The sequence below is a fragment of the Tenrec ecaudatus genome, chromosome 1 (genome assembly GCF_050624435.1).
Source record: "Tenrec ecaudatus isolate mTenEca1 chromosome 1, mTenEca1.hap1, whole genome shotgun sequence".
Lineage (NCBI taxonomy): Eukaryota > Metazoa > Chordata > Mammalia > Afrosoricida > Tenrecidae > Tenrec > Tenrec ecaudatus.
The window spans coordinates 122,879,652-122,895,159 of NC_134530.1; the positions used below are offsets into that span (position 1 = coordinate 122,879,652).

The 15,508-nt window shown below is 40.6% G+C and overlaps 1 pseudogene; it reads right to left on the minus strand.

Moving 5' to 3' along the window:
* Positions 1-682: 682 nt before the first annotated feature.
* LOC142434968 (small ubiquitin-related modifier 2-A pseudogene) lies at positions 683-1,152 on the minus strand (annotated as a pseudogene).
* Between the last annotated feature and the right edge of the window lie 14,356 nt (positions 1,153-15,508).

Consider the following 15,508-nt stretch of genomic DNA (forward strand, 5'->3'; position numbering starts at 1 on the left):
CTTCATGGTCTTTCCTGAAATATGCATCTCTCCCCATCCTTGTCTCTGAGTAGCATTATTTAAACAAGCTGCTTGACTTGAAGGGAAAACTGTCTAAACTTCATTTCTTTGAGAGTAATTTGCTCCTGCCTAAAGACAGATCACCCTGTCACGGCTACAATTGCCATGTGCCAGCTACCACCAAAAAAGGGTATAAAGTCATCCTGGGTTTTACAGTGATAAATGAAAGACATTGACGTTCTCTCATCGAACAAGGAATGAAAGAATTTTTATGTCTTTTCTTGTTGTTGTTGTTGTTGTTGTTGCTGTTGTTGTTGTTGTTGCTGTTGTTGCAACAGTGAGAGCAAAGTAACTTCCGGCAATAGAAAGAGAAGAGATGAATGACTGTGTCACGCAGGGAGAAGGGTGTTTCACAAAGCCGGTATTTCCCCGTCCCGTGTCTGCCTGAGGTCCATCAAAACACATCATCGTCTGTTTAGGAAAAAGCAACCTAAGCCAAGGGGGCATGCCGTATGCTGTGCACATGCACCAGTGACTTGATGTACAAGAAAGGGATGGGAAGGGGAAACGAAAGACAAGGGGAAACTGTGCCCCAGTCATCAGGATGTGCAGGAACCACACTGTGGTTTTCGAACGCGGCTCGGTAGGCACAGAGATCTGGAGGAACGGAGCAGGCTCCCTTTTAGAAGACGCCTCCAGTCTGCTGCAGGAACACATCTACTGTGTCTTCATCCTCCGCGCCCACCTGGGCAGGTGTGTGTGTTTCATTGATTGGCTGCCCGTCAAATCAGAATCTGATCTGCCTCATTGACAAACCCTGTGGTTCACAAAAGGCTTTCATTGGATTACGAAGTGGCATCTGCCTCTTCATCTTAAAGTGTGTCACAGAGCCATCCTGCCCGCCACCTTAAACTTAATGTGACCGTTGTTCTCAGTCTTGACTGCTTCCTTGGGTTCCTCCTCGGCCACGTCAAGGGCTGGAGGCTCCTCAGCTGCTGCTTCACAAAAGAGGTCCCAGGTCTGCACCAAAGGAGGGGGCAGTGGTGGAGGGAGGAGGGCCCTCAGGAGCAGTCTGACTGTACTTCTTCCAAGACAGATTTGTTGGTTCTTTTGCCAGTCTATGGTACGTTGAATATTCTTCACCAACACCATAATTCAAAAGTGTAGGTTCTCTTTGGGTCTTCCTTAGTCTATGACCAACTTGTACATGTATACTCATATGAGCACATGCAAAATACCGTGGTTAGAGTCAGGCACATCTTAGTCCACAAAATAATATCTTTGCCTTACACACTTTAAGAGGTCTTGTACAGCAAGCAGATTTCCTAATCAATGTGTCCTTTGATCTTTTGGCTGCTGCTTCATGAGCCTTCATTATGGATCCAAGCAGGACAAAATCCTTGACAACCTCAATCTTTTTCTCCATTTATCAGGATGTCACCTAGTCTAGTTGTGAGGATTTCTCTTTTCTTTTTTCTTTTGAATGTATAGAAAATATCCTTTTTTAGTTGATCAGCATCTAGTGAAATGTTTTCCTTAAACCCTTGCAAATGTTTTCTAATCAAATTGCATTTAAGTAAAGTTACATTATATAGGTAAGGGGTTACACAGAAATCAGTTACATTCAAATCGCATTTTAGCATGAATAGATAAGTCCAAATCGCGATCTTTTAGCAAAAGAACAGTCTGGTGTAATAGTCTAGTCATTGTTGTATAAAATGTTCAGTTATGATAGAGTCCAAGTGTGTCCCTTAGACAGCATCATCAAATGGAAGAAATATCTCAGCAGGCAGTGATCGCCATTCTCAGGAATCTTTATTCTCAGGCATCTGCAAGGTCTTCTTGATGTTTTGAATAACTTCAGTAACAGGACAGGTTCAGGTCACAGCATCAGCTTCCCTCCTTGTTTTCTGGGCCTTGCTGGCTGAAGAGAAATCCACCTATTTCCTTTGCTTGTCATATAAGATCATGGCATCATTGCATGTCTCCTGTCCATCATACTGACCTTTTTTGGCAGGAAGCTAAGACTGGAAGTTGTCTGCTTCCAACCAGAACTATAAGATATTCACAACATCCTCTTTTTCCATGTACTCAGAGAAATAAAATAGGGCTGATTCACAGAACAGAATGTCAGCCAGGTAAACAGTTCCACTGGCCAGCACTTCAGTCTGGTATTTACAGAAATGATGACTTTGTAGAAAATCACCGAAGTGCTCTTCCTCCATTGCACTAAGGACTGTGGACTATGCAGAAACAAAACAGGTGGGATTCACCTGTGCATCTTCCCCACAAATCTTTGCTAGGTTGTCATTTCTCACAGCTTCTGTAATTGGTATTGGTTTAGCGGCATCAGGAGAAGATTAAATATCTGGTAAAAGTATTTACTGCGTCTTGTTCGATGCTTTTCATTAGTTTCCCAGATAATTCCTTTAATGGACTATTTCTACTGGCTGCTGTAAGTCTGGTTTCTGGGTTTCCTCTGGTCCTTTCAAGATGAAGGGGATGGACATCATCACATTCCTTGAATTGACTTGATATCTGATGTCTTCTCTTGTTCTTTGCCTTTCACTTTCCACAGGAACAAGGACATGGCGGGACTCCAGTGAGGGCGGAGAGCCTAGGGGACTGTCGCGGGGAGGGTCCAGCTACCCTCATTCAGCAACTGGCCACCAAACGAGTGCCAAAAGAGACACTCTTCTTCTGGATGTGGACCTCACTGCTTCCTAGAGATCCCAGGGCAGTTAGGGCTGCCATGTTATCAACACACAGCCCGTTGGATTGTTATTTTGTTTTTTACTCATTTTTAAAATCATTTTATTAGGGGATCATACAATGCTTAACACAATCAATACATGCATCAGTTGTGTACAGCACATTTGTACATTCATTGCCCTCATCGTTCTCAAAACATTTGCTCTCCACATAAGCCCCTGGCATCAGGTCCTCATTGTTCCACTCCCTCCCTGCTCCCTCCTCCCTCATGAACCCTTGATAATTTATAAATTATTATTTTGTCATATCTCGCACTGTCCGATGTCTCCCTTCACTCACTTTTCTGTTGTCCGTTCCCCAGGGATTAGGTCACATGTAGATCTTTGTAATCAGTTCCGCCTTTCCAACCCACCCTCCCTTACCTTCCGGGTATGACCACTCTCACCACTGGTCCTGAAGGGATCATCCATCCTGAATCCCTGTGTTTCCAGTTCCTATCTGTACCAGTGTGCATCCTCTTGTCTAGCCAGATTTGTAAGGTAGAATTGGGATCATGATAGTGGGGGAAGAAGAATCATTTAGGAACTAGAGGAAAGTTGTATGTTTCATCGTTGCTGCATGCATGCACCCTGACTGGCTCTTCTCCTCCCCAGGACCCTTCTGTAAGGGGATGTCCAGTGGCCTACAAATGGGCTTTAGGTCTCCACTCCACACTGTCCCCCTCATTCACTAGGATAAAAATTTTTGTTCTGATGATGCCTGATACCTGATCCCTTTGACACCTCATGATTGCACAGGCTGGTGTGCTTCTTCCTTGTGGGTTTTTTCTTGCTTCTGAGCTAGATGGCCGCTTGTTTACCTTCAAGCCTTTAAGACCCCAGACGCTATCTCTTTTGATAGCTGGGCACCATCAGCTTTCTTTGCCACATTTGCTTATGCACCCATTTGTCTTCAGCGATCGTATCATGGAGGTGAGCACACAATGATATGATTTTTTTGTTCTTTTTTGCCTGATAACTGATCCCTTTGGCACCTCGTGATCACACAGGCTGGTGTGCTTCTTCCATGTGGGCTTTGTTGCTTCTGAGCTAGATGGCCACTTGTTTACCTTCAAGCCTTTAAGACCCCAGACGCTATATCTTTTGTTAGCCGGGCACAATCAGCTAGCTTCACCACATTTGCTTATTCATCTGCTTTGTCTTCAGCCTTTGTATAGGGGAGGTGAGCATCATAGAATGCCAATTTAATAGAAGAAAGGAGTACTCGAGTGGAGGCCCAATGTCCATCTGCTACCTTAATACTAAACCTATACATATATGCACTTAGATCTATTTCCCTATCCTCATATATAAATATATTTGTATATGCACATGCCTTTATTTAGACCTCTATAAATGCCCTTTGCCTCCTAGCTCCTTCCTCCATTTCCTTTGACTTTCCTCTTGTCTCACTATCATGCTCAGTCTTCATTTGGGTTTCAGTAATTCCTCTTGGTTACATTACCCTTGATCACGTCGTACCAGGCCTCCTACCCCCTCCTTACCACCGATTTGGATCACTTGTTGTTCCCTTGTCCCTGGGTTTGTTAACACCACTACCTTTCCTCCTACCTCCCCCTCTCCCATGTCCCCCCACCCAGAACTGTCTGTCCCATTGTTTTCTCCTCCAGATTGTTCATCCAGCCTATCTTAGAGAGACCTGCAGAGATAATAACATGCACAAAAACAAAACAGAGCAAAACCAAACAACAACAAACCAATGACAAAAAACCCAAACAACACACAACAAGAAAGAAAAGCTTGTAGTTAGTTCAAGGACTGTTTGTTGGCCTTTAGGAGTGTTTTCCACTCCAGTCTGTTGGGGACACTGCGCCCTAGCCCCAAAGTCCACCTTCAGCATTCCCTGGAGACCTCGCCACTCCATTCCCTTGCAGATTTTTATTTTCTTACACTGAGTTATAATCCATACTGAAGACTACAATCCTTGATTTTGATCAGCAAGTGCTTCAAGTCCTCCTAACTTTAGCAAATACAATCGTGTCATTTTCTTATTGAAGGTTGCTAATAAGTCTTCTTCCAAACCTTTGTTTCTTCGTATAGTTCATCTTCTCTGATTATTTATTCAGGATACGTATTGAATAAGTATGGTGAAAGAATACAACCCTGACGCGCAACTTTCCTGATTTTAAACTATGCAATATTCCTTTGTTCTGTTAACACAACTGCTTTATAATCGATGGACAAGTTCTTCGTCAGCACAATTAACTGTTCTGGAGTTTCAATCCTTCCCAAGGCTTTCCATAGTTTATTAGGAAAGACACCATCAGACGTCTTTGCAGAGGCGATAAACCACTAGTAAACATCTTTCTAGTATTCTCTTCTTGCCACCAAGATCCATCTGACAAGAAATGATAGCTACCACTTGGTCCGCATGCTCTTCTGAATCAGGCCTGATACTCTGGCAGCTGTCAATATATTGCTGCAAACATTGTTGAAGGGTTTTCAGTAAAATTTTACTTGCATGTGATAAGAGTTATATTGTTGTATTATTTGCACATACTGTTAGGCCATCTTTTTTTGAATGAGTACAAACATAGGTCTCCTCCAGTTAATTGGCCAAGTAACTGTCTTCCAAATTTCTTGGTATAGATAAGTGAGTGCTTCCAGTGCTTCATCAAATTCATGAAACATTTCCGTTAATATTCTGCCAGTTCCTAGAGGTTTGGGTTTTTTCTTTGTTTGTTTGTTTGTTTTCTCTCATACCTTCAGTACAGCTTAGACTTCTTTCTTCAGTAGCATTGGTTCTTGCTCATATACTACCTTTTGAGATGGTGGAATGTGCACTGATTCCTTTTGGTACCATGGCTCTGTATATTTTATCTTCATCTTCTTTGGATGCTTCCCGCATCATTTAACATATTTCCCATAGACTCTCAATATTGCAACTTGACGCTTGATTTTGTTTCTTATGTTCTTTCAGTTTTAGATATGCTGAGTGTATTCTTCCTATTTGGTTTTCCAACCCTTCTTTTGTCTTCTCAGGCTGCTCTTTGAAATTTCCAGTTCAGCTCTTTGACTTCATTCCTTCCCTTTGCTCTAGCTACCACATGATTAAGAGCAAGTTTCAGAGTCTTTTCTGACACCCACTTGGATATTTTCTTCCCTTCCTGTCTTTTCGGTGACCTTTGGCTTTCTTCATGTCGGAGTTCTTGCCGTCATCCCACAGCTCATCGGGTCTCTGTTACTAGTGTTCAGTGCCTCAAATCAGTTCCTGAGATGTTCTCAAAATTCACCTGGAATAGACTCGAGGTGGCATTTTGACTCTCGTGTACTTGTTTTCATTTCATTCAGCTTCAACCTGACCTTGCATATGAACAATTGATGGTCTGTTCCACTGTCAGCTCCTGGCCTGGTTTTAGCTGCTGATATTGAGCCTCTCCATCTTGTCTTCTCACAGAGGTATTCAATTTGATTTCAGTGTATTCCTTCTGGGGAAGTCCATGTGTCCAGTGGATTAAAAATTTATTTTTCTTGACCCTGCAGGCTAAAAAAAATCCAAATTCCTTTGTTGAAGATTGGTCCCTACAATATGTGATTTCCATAAATCTCTTTAATTCTGGGAAGTTCAAAAGGAGCAAAAGAAAAGTTTTCAGGAAAGCACCAAATAGCAATTAAAGTGTCTAATATATGACCTAAACTGTAATTCTCCAGTCCAAAAGATTAAATAATAAGATTTTAGAACAATTTTTTCAATAGTCATATAATCTCCACAACATAATAGTAATTTACAGAGAAGACAGAGAATTATCAGAGTGAAGAATCTTGCTCATATATTTCACTACTTACTGCAGCAAATAGGCAGTGAAATATATTTTATTGTTTCTATCCTCTACCAGGTATTCACACAAATGATTTCTCTATTATTTTTCATTTTATTTAAAAATTTCTACCTTGATATTAGAATATATCTTATTTTAAAATGAATTTCTGATATTTCAGGAAGAAGAGTCATTCATTTAGGTGCTTGAGTGAATTTTGTGTTCATGAGCTTAAATTTTCCACTATTCCTGGGGATATTGGAAAAATAATGAATATATTACTAGAGTAAAATAAGACCTGTAGACAAAACTAAAGTTGTTATTTTCCAGGCCTTTAAATAAAACCCAGGAGGTAAGATATGGCTTAGCAAAGTGACATAGCATAAAAGGGCTTCTCGTCCTAAAGACATGAGCTCACCTTTTGAGACAAAGTCTGAACAGTATAAAATTGTTATAAATAATAATCTTCCTTGCAGGCAGCATAGGTCTGGAATCAGACTGAGTGAATCTCACTTCCATCACTCTGTGATCTTAGGCACGCATCAAGTTCTTAGAAGAGTTTTGATGAATGAATTAGACCATACCTGGCTCACAGGGCAGGGTTCTATCCAGAGGAAACAGCAGAGATGGAAGGATAGAGATACAAATTAACACGGGATATTCAAGGAATTATAAGTGTCATGTATGGTTACGGCGTAAGGTTCAAGCCGCACGTTGGGCTTGAGGTGAGAGGACCAAGTGGAGGCCCATGATGTAGAACTTTCACTTTGTGCTACAGACGATGAGGATCCACTGGCAGGTTTTCAGCAGGGTAAAGCAGGACCAGATGGGTCTCTGGGGCAGCTCTGATGATCTATCTAAATCTCTTTGTTCTGTCTGCCTGGAACGGCTCTACTGCCTTCTCCTTGTGCCAAATCCCAAATTATTCTCAAGGTCCTCTTCAGAAATGATCACCATGGCCTTTCCTGTCCTCTCCTATTTGTAATGGGAGGCAGGACTCAAACCCCTTGCCACTCAGTAGATTCCCAATGCAAACAATCCTACGTAGAGCTTCCCCAGCTGCACATCCTGATGGGAGCAGACAGCCTCCTCTGTCTCCCTCTGAGTGGCTGGTGAATTCAAACCACTTACCTGGAGGGTAATAGTCCAACACTTAACCCACAGCACACTGGGGCTCCTTAGTGGGTTGAATAGCAGCCCCCCATCCCAAATGATATGTTAATTTTCTAATTCCTGGAACCTATGAATGTTACCTTGTTTGGGGAAAGTGCCGTTATAGATGTAATTAGTTTAAGATACATGAGATGAAGTGATTGCCCTGGGGCTCAAAATCCAATATGACTAGGATTCTTATAAGGAATTTTGTATACACATATGCAATGTAACAATACAGTGTCTGGAAGGATACCGTCACAAACTAAGGAATGTCAACAGGAAACAGGTTCTCTTCTAAAGCCCCTGAAAGGGAGGTTAAAACAATGATTTTAAATACTGATTTTTAATTTAAAAACCATCATTTTAAAACAAAATACCAAAAACAAACTCACTGCCACCAAGTAGACAGTCTTGGACTAGTCCTCCAGACCCCCAAAGATATTTTGATGAAGCTACCAGGTGGTCATACCTTCCAGGGGAAGACCCTGTGGCCTAGAGCAGGTGACCTCTCTGCAGACGGCTGAAAATGGCCGCAGAGGTACAGCTGCAGCTGATAAGGAGGTGACAGATTGCTGATCCTGCATGTTCGGAAAACAGAAATGTTTCCCTGAGATCTTGCACTTCTCCAGAATGCAAAGGTTCGCAGGGAAATTTGGGTCACCTGATTCTTCATCCTCCAGGGGCCTTCTTCCCACCAGCAGAAACCGAGCGCCGACTCCAAGGACACAGCTATTCAATTAGCTCGCATGCAGGTGCCTTCTTTTCCCCACAGGGAGAAATTGGGTGCCTTGCATGTTGTTTCATATTTGACTCAACGTAAAAAGATATTTATTTCCAGGCTGTCCCTGCCTCTAAAGAGGCAGCAAAGACATATCTCAGGCCTACAAAGTTTGCCTCACATGCCCCAGTCCTCCGCCAAAGGGAAATCAGGCAGAGAGAGCATTGCCCTAAGCCGGTTACAGTGCAATTCATTCTCCCTGGGCCTGCAGAGAAGAGGACAGCAAGTAGTGTATCTAAGGTATCTGAAAAGTGGTTCAATATGTAGACAACATGTGACCGCCAAGTCCCGAAGCAAATTTCTCAGCGGAGGGTGGATAACATTTGCAAAACCGTCATGATAGATAGAAGCCGGAGCTTTTCCAAAGAAGTGTAATTTGAGGATGCATCCAATTTCAGGTATGGCATTGAGTATGTTTTCTCTAATGGCTAATAATTTCTAAATATTATTGGCTACATTCATTCCACCACCCCATCACCTTTTCAATGGCAACTCTTCTATATACTTTAATATACTTTATAATCTGGTCACTATGAGCTTGATCAGTTTCTTGCCATTCCCAAAGCTCCGGCCAAACTGATCTCTGCATTACCCTAAGTGGGCCACTGAACTTCATCTCTTTTTCCCACGCTACCTCTTCCTATTGACACATTCAAGGAAAGGTCAGAAAGTACTGCTGCTAATGTTCCAGTTAACACATTCATAGATGTATAACAAACAAATTATGTTTAAGAAGTCTCTGTAACCATTTGACACCCACAGACAAGTTCTCTCAGTAATACAGTTTTCAGCCTCAATGGCCACCACCTTGGCTAGTTTATCTAACTGTGGTGATCAGTGTGGTGCTGTGTTACTGGAAGCTAGGTCACTGGTATTATCAAACACCTGTAGGCATCCCCCTCCCCACACCACACCCCTCCCCCCGAGGGAACAGAGAGCTTTAAGACAAAGAAGAGTCTATGAAAAGGGGCTGGGCTGTCCACTTGAGAGAAATCAGCCATTGAAAACCTCGTTACTCGTAGCGCAACATTGTCAGAGATAGTGACAGATAGTCCCCATCGGTCTGAAGGACTACTGAGGAAGACCTGCTTTCTCAAAGTACAATCAACCATAATGTTATGCTTGTAGCAAGGCCTGTGGGACCTTCATTTGCCGATTGGGTTCAACTCAAAATGAGAAGAAACAGCTGTAAATGTCTATCAATTATTAGAACTTAAAACATATTAAGTATGGATATAAGATGATTGGAAATCATCAAAATCAAATGGAATGTATAAAGTTGACTATCCTGGGTGTTAGTGAGCTGAAGTGGGCTGATAGTGACCATTTTGAACTGGAAAAGCATGTGGTTTTCTAAACCCAGAACGATACAATCAAGAGAAAACGTATTGCATTCATCATTGGGAAGGATATTGCAAGATCTATCATGAAATACAATGTTCTCTGTGATGGGATAATATCTATGTGTGTGCAAAAATATCCATTCAATACAATATAATTCGAATTTATACACCAACCACCACTAAGTTAGTGATGCAATAATCAAAGAACTCTAGAAATATCTTCAGCCTGAAATTGATCAAACTGGCAATCAAAGTGCACTGATAGTTATTGGTGAATGGAATGCAAAAGTTGGAATAAAATTGAAAAGAATAATCGGTGGTCTTGGTGATGGAAACAAAGCTAAAGATCACAGAAAACAAATTTTCAAGACCAATGACTTGTTCAGACCTGTTTAAACAATACAAAAGGAAATTGCATGTGGACTTCTCCATGTGGAATATGCAGAAATCAAATTGACCACATCTGTGGAAAAAGACAATGAACAAGCACAATATGAGCAACTAAAATGAGGGTAGGGGCCGACCGTGGAACAGACCACCAAATACTCATATGCAAGCTCAAGTTGAAGCCAAAAAAAAGAGTATCACACCTGAATTTTGAGAGCATCCTAAGAGCAGATTTAAGGCACTGAACACTAATAGCAGAAGATGTAATGATAGCATAACTCTTTTTATTATGAATAAACTATGAATGGCATGATAGGTGAATTACATGTCAATAAGACTATTTTTAAAAACAGGAAATGAAGGAAGGACCAAAGGGGGTGTGAAAAGAGACCCAGAAAACTGCTCTTCTACGTAGAGTAGCCAAGGCAAACGGAAGCAAGGAGGGAGTCAAAGAGGTGAACAGATCATTTCAAAGGGCAGTGTGTTAGTCTGGGTATTCTAGAGAAACAAATCCACAGAAACTCATGTATAAGAGAGTTTTATATGAAGGTTAACTGCTCATCAATTAAACAACCCAACCCAAGTCCATAAGCCCAACATTAACCCATGTGTCCAACACCAATCCACAATGTCCTCCTACATCTCACAAAACAGACACTGTGATGCCGACTGCAGGAGGAATGCTGAATCAGTGAACATGTAAGCATCTCAGGGCTGTCAGGGATCTCCACACGGCTTCTCTAACACACAGGGCTGCATCGGAGTAGATCCATGTGGCTTCTCCTTGGGAATGTCTTGCAGGAAGTCAGCCTGGTCAGTTTAAGCAGGGAACTGGCTAAAGCAGTTGCATTCTGGTCCGGCCATAAGAAAACAAGAGACCAAGAACTAGAAAGGTGAGGCTCACTTATCCCTCCGCCTTTCAATTAATCCCCCCATGTCTTTATCGGCCAGATTGGCACAATTAACTACCTCAGGCAAATAGAGAAGATAAAGTAAAATAATATAATGAAATGTGCAAGGGCATAGATTTAGAAAGCCAAAATGAAAGAGCACTTTCAGCATATCTTAAGCTGAAAGAACTCAAGAAAAAAGTCAATCCTTGAGTTGCAATCTTGGAAGATAATATGAACAAAATATTGACCGATGCAAGAAGCATCAAAAGATGGAAATATTATACAGAGACACTGTACCAAAAAGAATTTGTATACATTCAACCACTTCAATAAAAGAACCAATGGTACTGAAGGAAGAAGGCCAAGCCGCACTGAAGGGATTAGCCAAAAACAGGCTTCAGGAGTTGACAGAATACCAACTGAAATGTTTCCACAAGCTGATGAAGTAGCAGAAACACTCCTCATCTATGCCAAGAAATTTGGAAGACAGTTACTTGGCCACTTGACTCAAAGAGATTCATAAGTATACCCATTCCAAAGAAAGATGACCGAACAGAATATGCAAATTATACAACAGTATCACTGATACCACATGCAAGTAAAATTTTGCTGAAGACCATCCAATAATGGTTACAGTAATACATTGACAAGGAGCTGCCAGAAATTCAGATCTAATTCTCAGGACATGGAACAAGGGATTCCTGATGTCAGATGAATCTTTGCTGAAAGCAGAGAATACCAGAAATATGTTAATTTGTGCTTTAATGATTATGCAAATGGATTTGAATGTGTAAACCATACTATGTACATAGCCTTGAGAACAATGAGAATTCCAGAACAATTACTTGTACTCATGAGGAATATGTACATGGATGAAAAGACAGTGCTGGGAATAGAACAAGGGAATACTGCATGGTTAAAATCAGGAAAGGTGTGCACCAGGGTTGTATCCTCTCACCGTACTTATTCAAATTTGTATGCTGATCAAGTAATCAGAGAAGCCAGATTAGATGAAGAAGAATTCAGCATCAGGATTGGAGGAAGGCTTATTAACACCCTGAAATATACAAATGACACAATTTTGTTTACTGAAAGTAAAGAGGACTTGAAGCAATTGCTTATGAAAATCGAGTTCAGCCTTCAGTATGAATTTAAGTCTATGTTAAGAAAACTGAGCCAGACCAATAGGTAATATCATGATAAATAGAGAAACAATGAAGTTGTCGAGGATTATGTCTTGCTTGGATACACAATCAATACTCATGGAATCAGCAGTCAAGAGATCAAATAATACGTTGCTTTGGGTAAATCTGCGGCACAAGACCTCTTTAGAGTATTGAAAAGCAAGGCTGTTACTTTGAGGACTAAGTTGTGCCTGACCCAAGCCATAGTATTTTCAATTGCCTCATATGCAAGGGAAAGTTGGACATTAAGAATCGCTGTGTTTGAATTATGGATTAGTGAAGAATATTGAAAGCATTATGATTGCCAAAAGAACAAACAGATCTGTCTTAGAACAAGGAAGCCAAAATGTTCCTTAGAAGTAAGATGGCGAAACTTACTCATGTGGTTTGGACAGACCACTCCCTGGTGGAGACATCATGCTTGGTAAAGTAGAGAGCACCAAAAAAGATGGATTGGCCTGGTGGCAGCAACAATTACCTCAAACATAGGAACAATGGTGAGGATGGCTTAGGACCAAGGTGTTCTATTCTGTTTAACAACATTCTGTTGATGGCTGTGAGCTGGAACTGACTCCATGTCACCTGACAAAACAAGTCTTAATGGAGTGCATTCCCAAAAGAAGGTCCAATAAAAACCATGGTTTCTGAGATCTATGGGACCAGTTATATCTGAAACAGAGAGGGCAGCTTAGAAGGTTTTATGATGACCGTGTTTGGGAATTCCAAAGGGATTGTCTTTTTTTTTAAAGTAGTTCTGTTATGATTTGGGTAAAAGTTTCCAGAACAATTTGGTTTTCCACTCAATAATTCATATATAGTTTGATTCATGACATTGGTAGCAATGACACTGAACAGATATTTTATCTGCATCACTACAGGATCCCCAGAAGTTGGTACTATTTAGACAACAAATAGTTGTTCAATAACAAAATAGCTGTTCAATAACTATTTGCTACATAAATGAGTGACCTTTTATTTGAGGTCAATCAGCTTCTCTGAGCATAGTGCGTAGGGAATGCTGGGAAAATGATCTTCTGTCACTGGAAACTGTGTTGTCACAGTGTTCATGAGATTATGCCTCTTGTCTCCATCACCAAGGAACTGGCACTTCTGAAGGAGCAATTTTATTCATCCTTAATATGTTATTTTTAATGAATTTTTACTGTGACTTAGGTGGGGAGGAGGGTTACATTTAAGACCATCAACTATGAATTCAACAATTCAAATCATTGATCACCATGCCAGCTCCCCTGATTTCCCTTCTCCCTATTATGGGTCTCTATTCTCCCTTTCACCCAAATTAACCCCTTCTAGCTCACTGCTTCCTTGCCACCCCTTTCCCCTCCCTTAGGAACCTCCAAAGTCCATTCCCTTTGGTTTGTCTTGGCTTTTTTCCTTACCTTGGTGGTCTCATACAATATTTGCCCTTTTGTGACTGACTAAATTCACTCAGCAAAATGTTCTCTAGGTCCACCCAGGTCCTGAGGTGCTTCATGGTTTCATCATTGTGTTTTTGGTGTGCGTGGATGTCATTGTATGTATGTACCGGTTTCTTTACCCATTCTTCACTGATAGGTATTTAGGCTGTTGTGAACAGTACTTCAATGAACATGGGACTGCATATGTCTATTCATGTTATGTCTCCTACTTCTCTAAGGTATATACCCAGTGGCAAGATTGTTACATAATATAGAACTTCTAATCCCAGTTGTTGGAGGCAGCTCCGTATTGCTTTCCACAAGATTTTACCTATTTACAGACCCACCAGCAATGTATGAAGTCTCAATCTCCTAACATACTCTCCAGCATTTGTTTTCTATTGTTTGTTGTTTTGTTTTCTTAATTGGGCTGTCATTGCTAGGGTAAGGTGATATATCATCATTGTTTTGATTTGCATCTCTCAGGTGGCTAATGATTGTGAGAATTTTTTCATATGCTTGTTAGCTATTTGGATATCTTTTTTAGTGAACTCTCTGTTCTTGTCCTTTGCCTGCTTTTTAATGGCATTATTCATGTTTCCTTACTGAGATTTTGCAGTTTTCTATAGATTTTAGGGATTAGTCCTTTGTGTGTTTTGTCATTGCTAAAGATACATTGCTTATGTCATTTCCCCGTCCATGGGTTCCTTGTCCTCTTTTGATGAAGGCTTTTGATGTATTTAAGTGTCTTATTTTTAGTAGGTCCAAGTTATCTATTTTGTCTTCTACTGTGTGTGCTTTATTATGGTTTTTTTTTTATGCCCGGTTTTTACAGTGTTTTATTCAAAGTTATTTTAATATGCCACATTTCCCTCTCCAAATTATCAGATGGTTTCATTATTGTAAAAGACAAGCAACCTAATAAATATTAAATTTGCCAGAATACCACCATTTTAAAAACATTTTATGTCTTTTCTATAGAAGGCATGATAAAACCCAGCCCTATGGGAAATCTTGTAGCTCTCCTGAGGCCTGGGATTACATTAAAATAAACTTTTTATCTAATACATTTACTAAGCATATCAGCACATATGAAATCACACAATTCACATGTATTCAGAGTGGATAGTCATTTAAAAAATAATTTTATTGGGGGCTCATACAACTCATCACAATCCATCCATCCATCCATTGTGTCAAGCACATTTGTACATTTGTTGCCATCATCATTCTCAAAACTAGCTTTCTACTTGAGCCCTTGGTATAAGCTCGTCATTTTCCCCCTCCCCGCTCCATCCTCCCTCATGAACCCTTGATAATTATAAATAATTATTATTTTGTCATGTCTTACACTGTCCGATGTGTCCCTTCACCCACTTTTCTGTTGTCCATCCCCCAGGGAGGAGGCTATATGTAGATCCTTGAGATCGGTTCCTCCTTTCTACCCCACCTTCTCTCCACCTTCCCGATGTAGGAATAGTGGTTTTATAAAAAAAAATAAGTTTATTTTTCCTTACTTTTCGTTTCATACCAAGGAAAGCCACAGAACTTAAAGAATTGACTTAAGCATTTAAACATTGTTCTGAGCCCTCCTAAGAACTCGGTGTATAATTTTTTTATTCTTGATATAAATATATTTAGCCTTTGAGTGAAAGTGGACCATTGTTTTATTAGTAGTCATTTAAAGTACTTATCCCCCCGTGATAATTCTGGTTTTAATATTATGACAGCTTGAATAATGTTTTGTTGATTGTGGGTACTACTGAAGGATTGGATTTTCTTAGTTAATTGAGTAGTACTAAGGGGGTACCACCCCCAAGA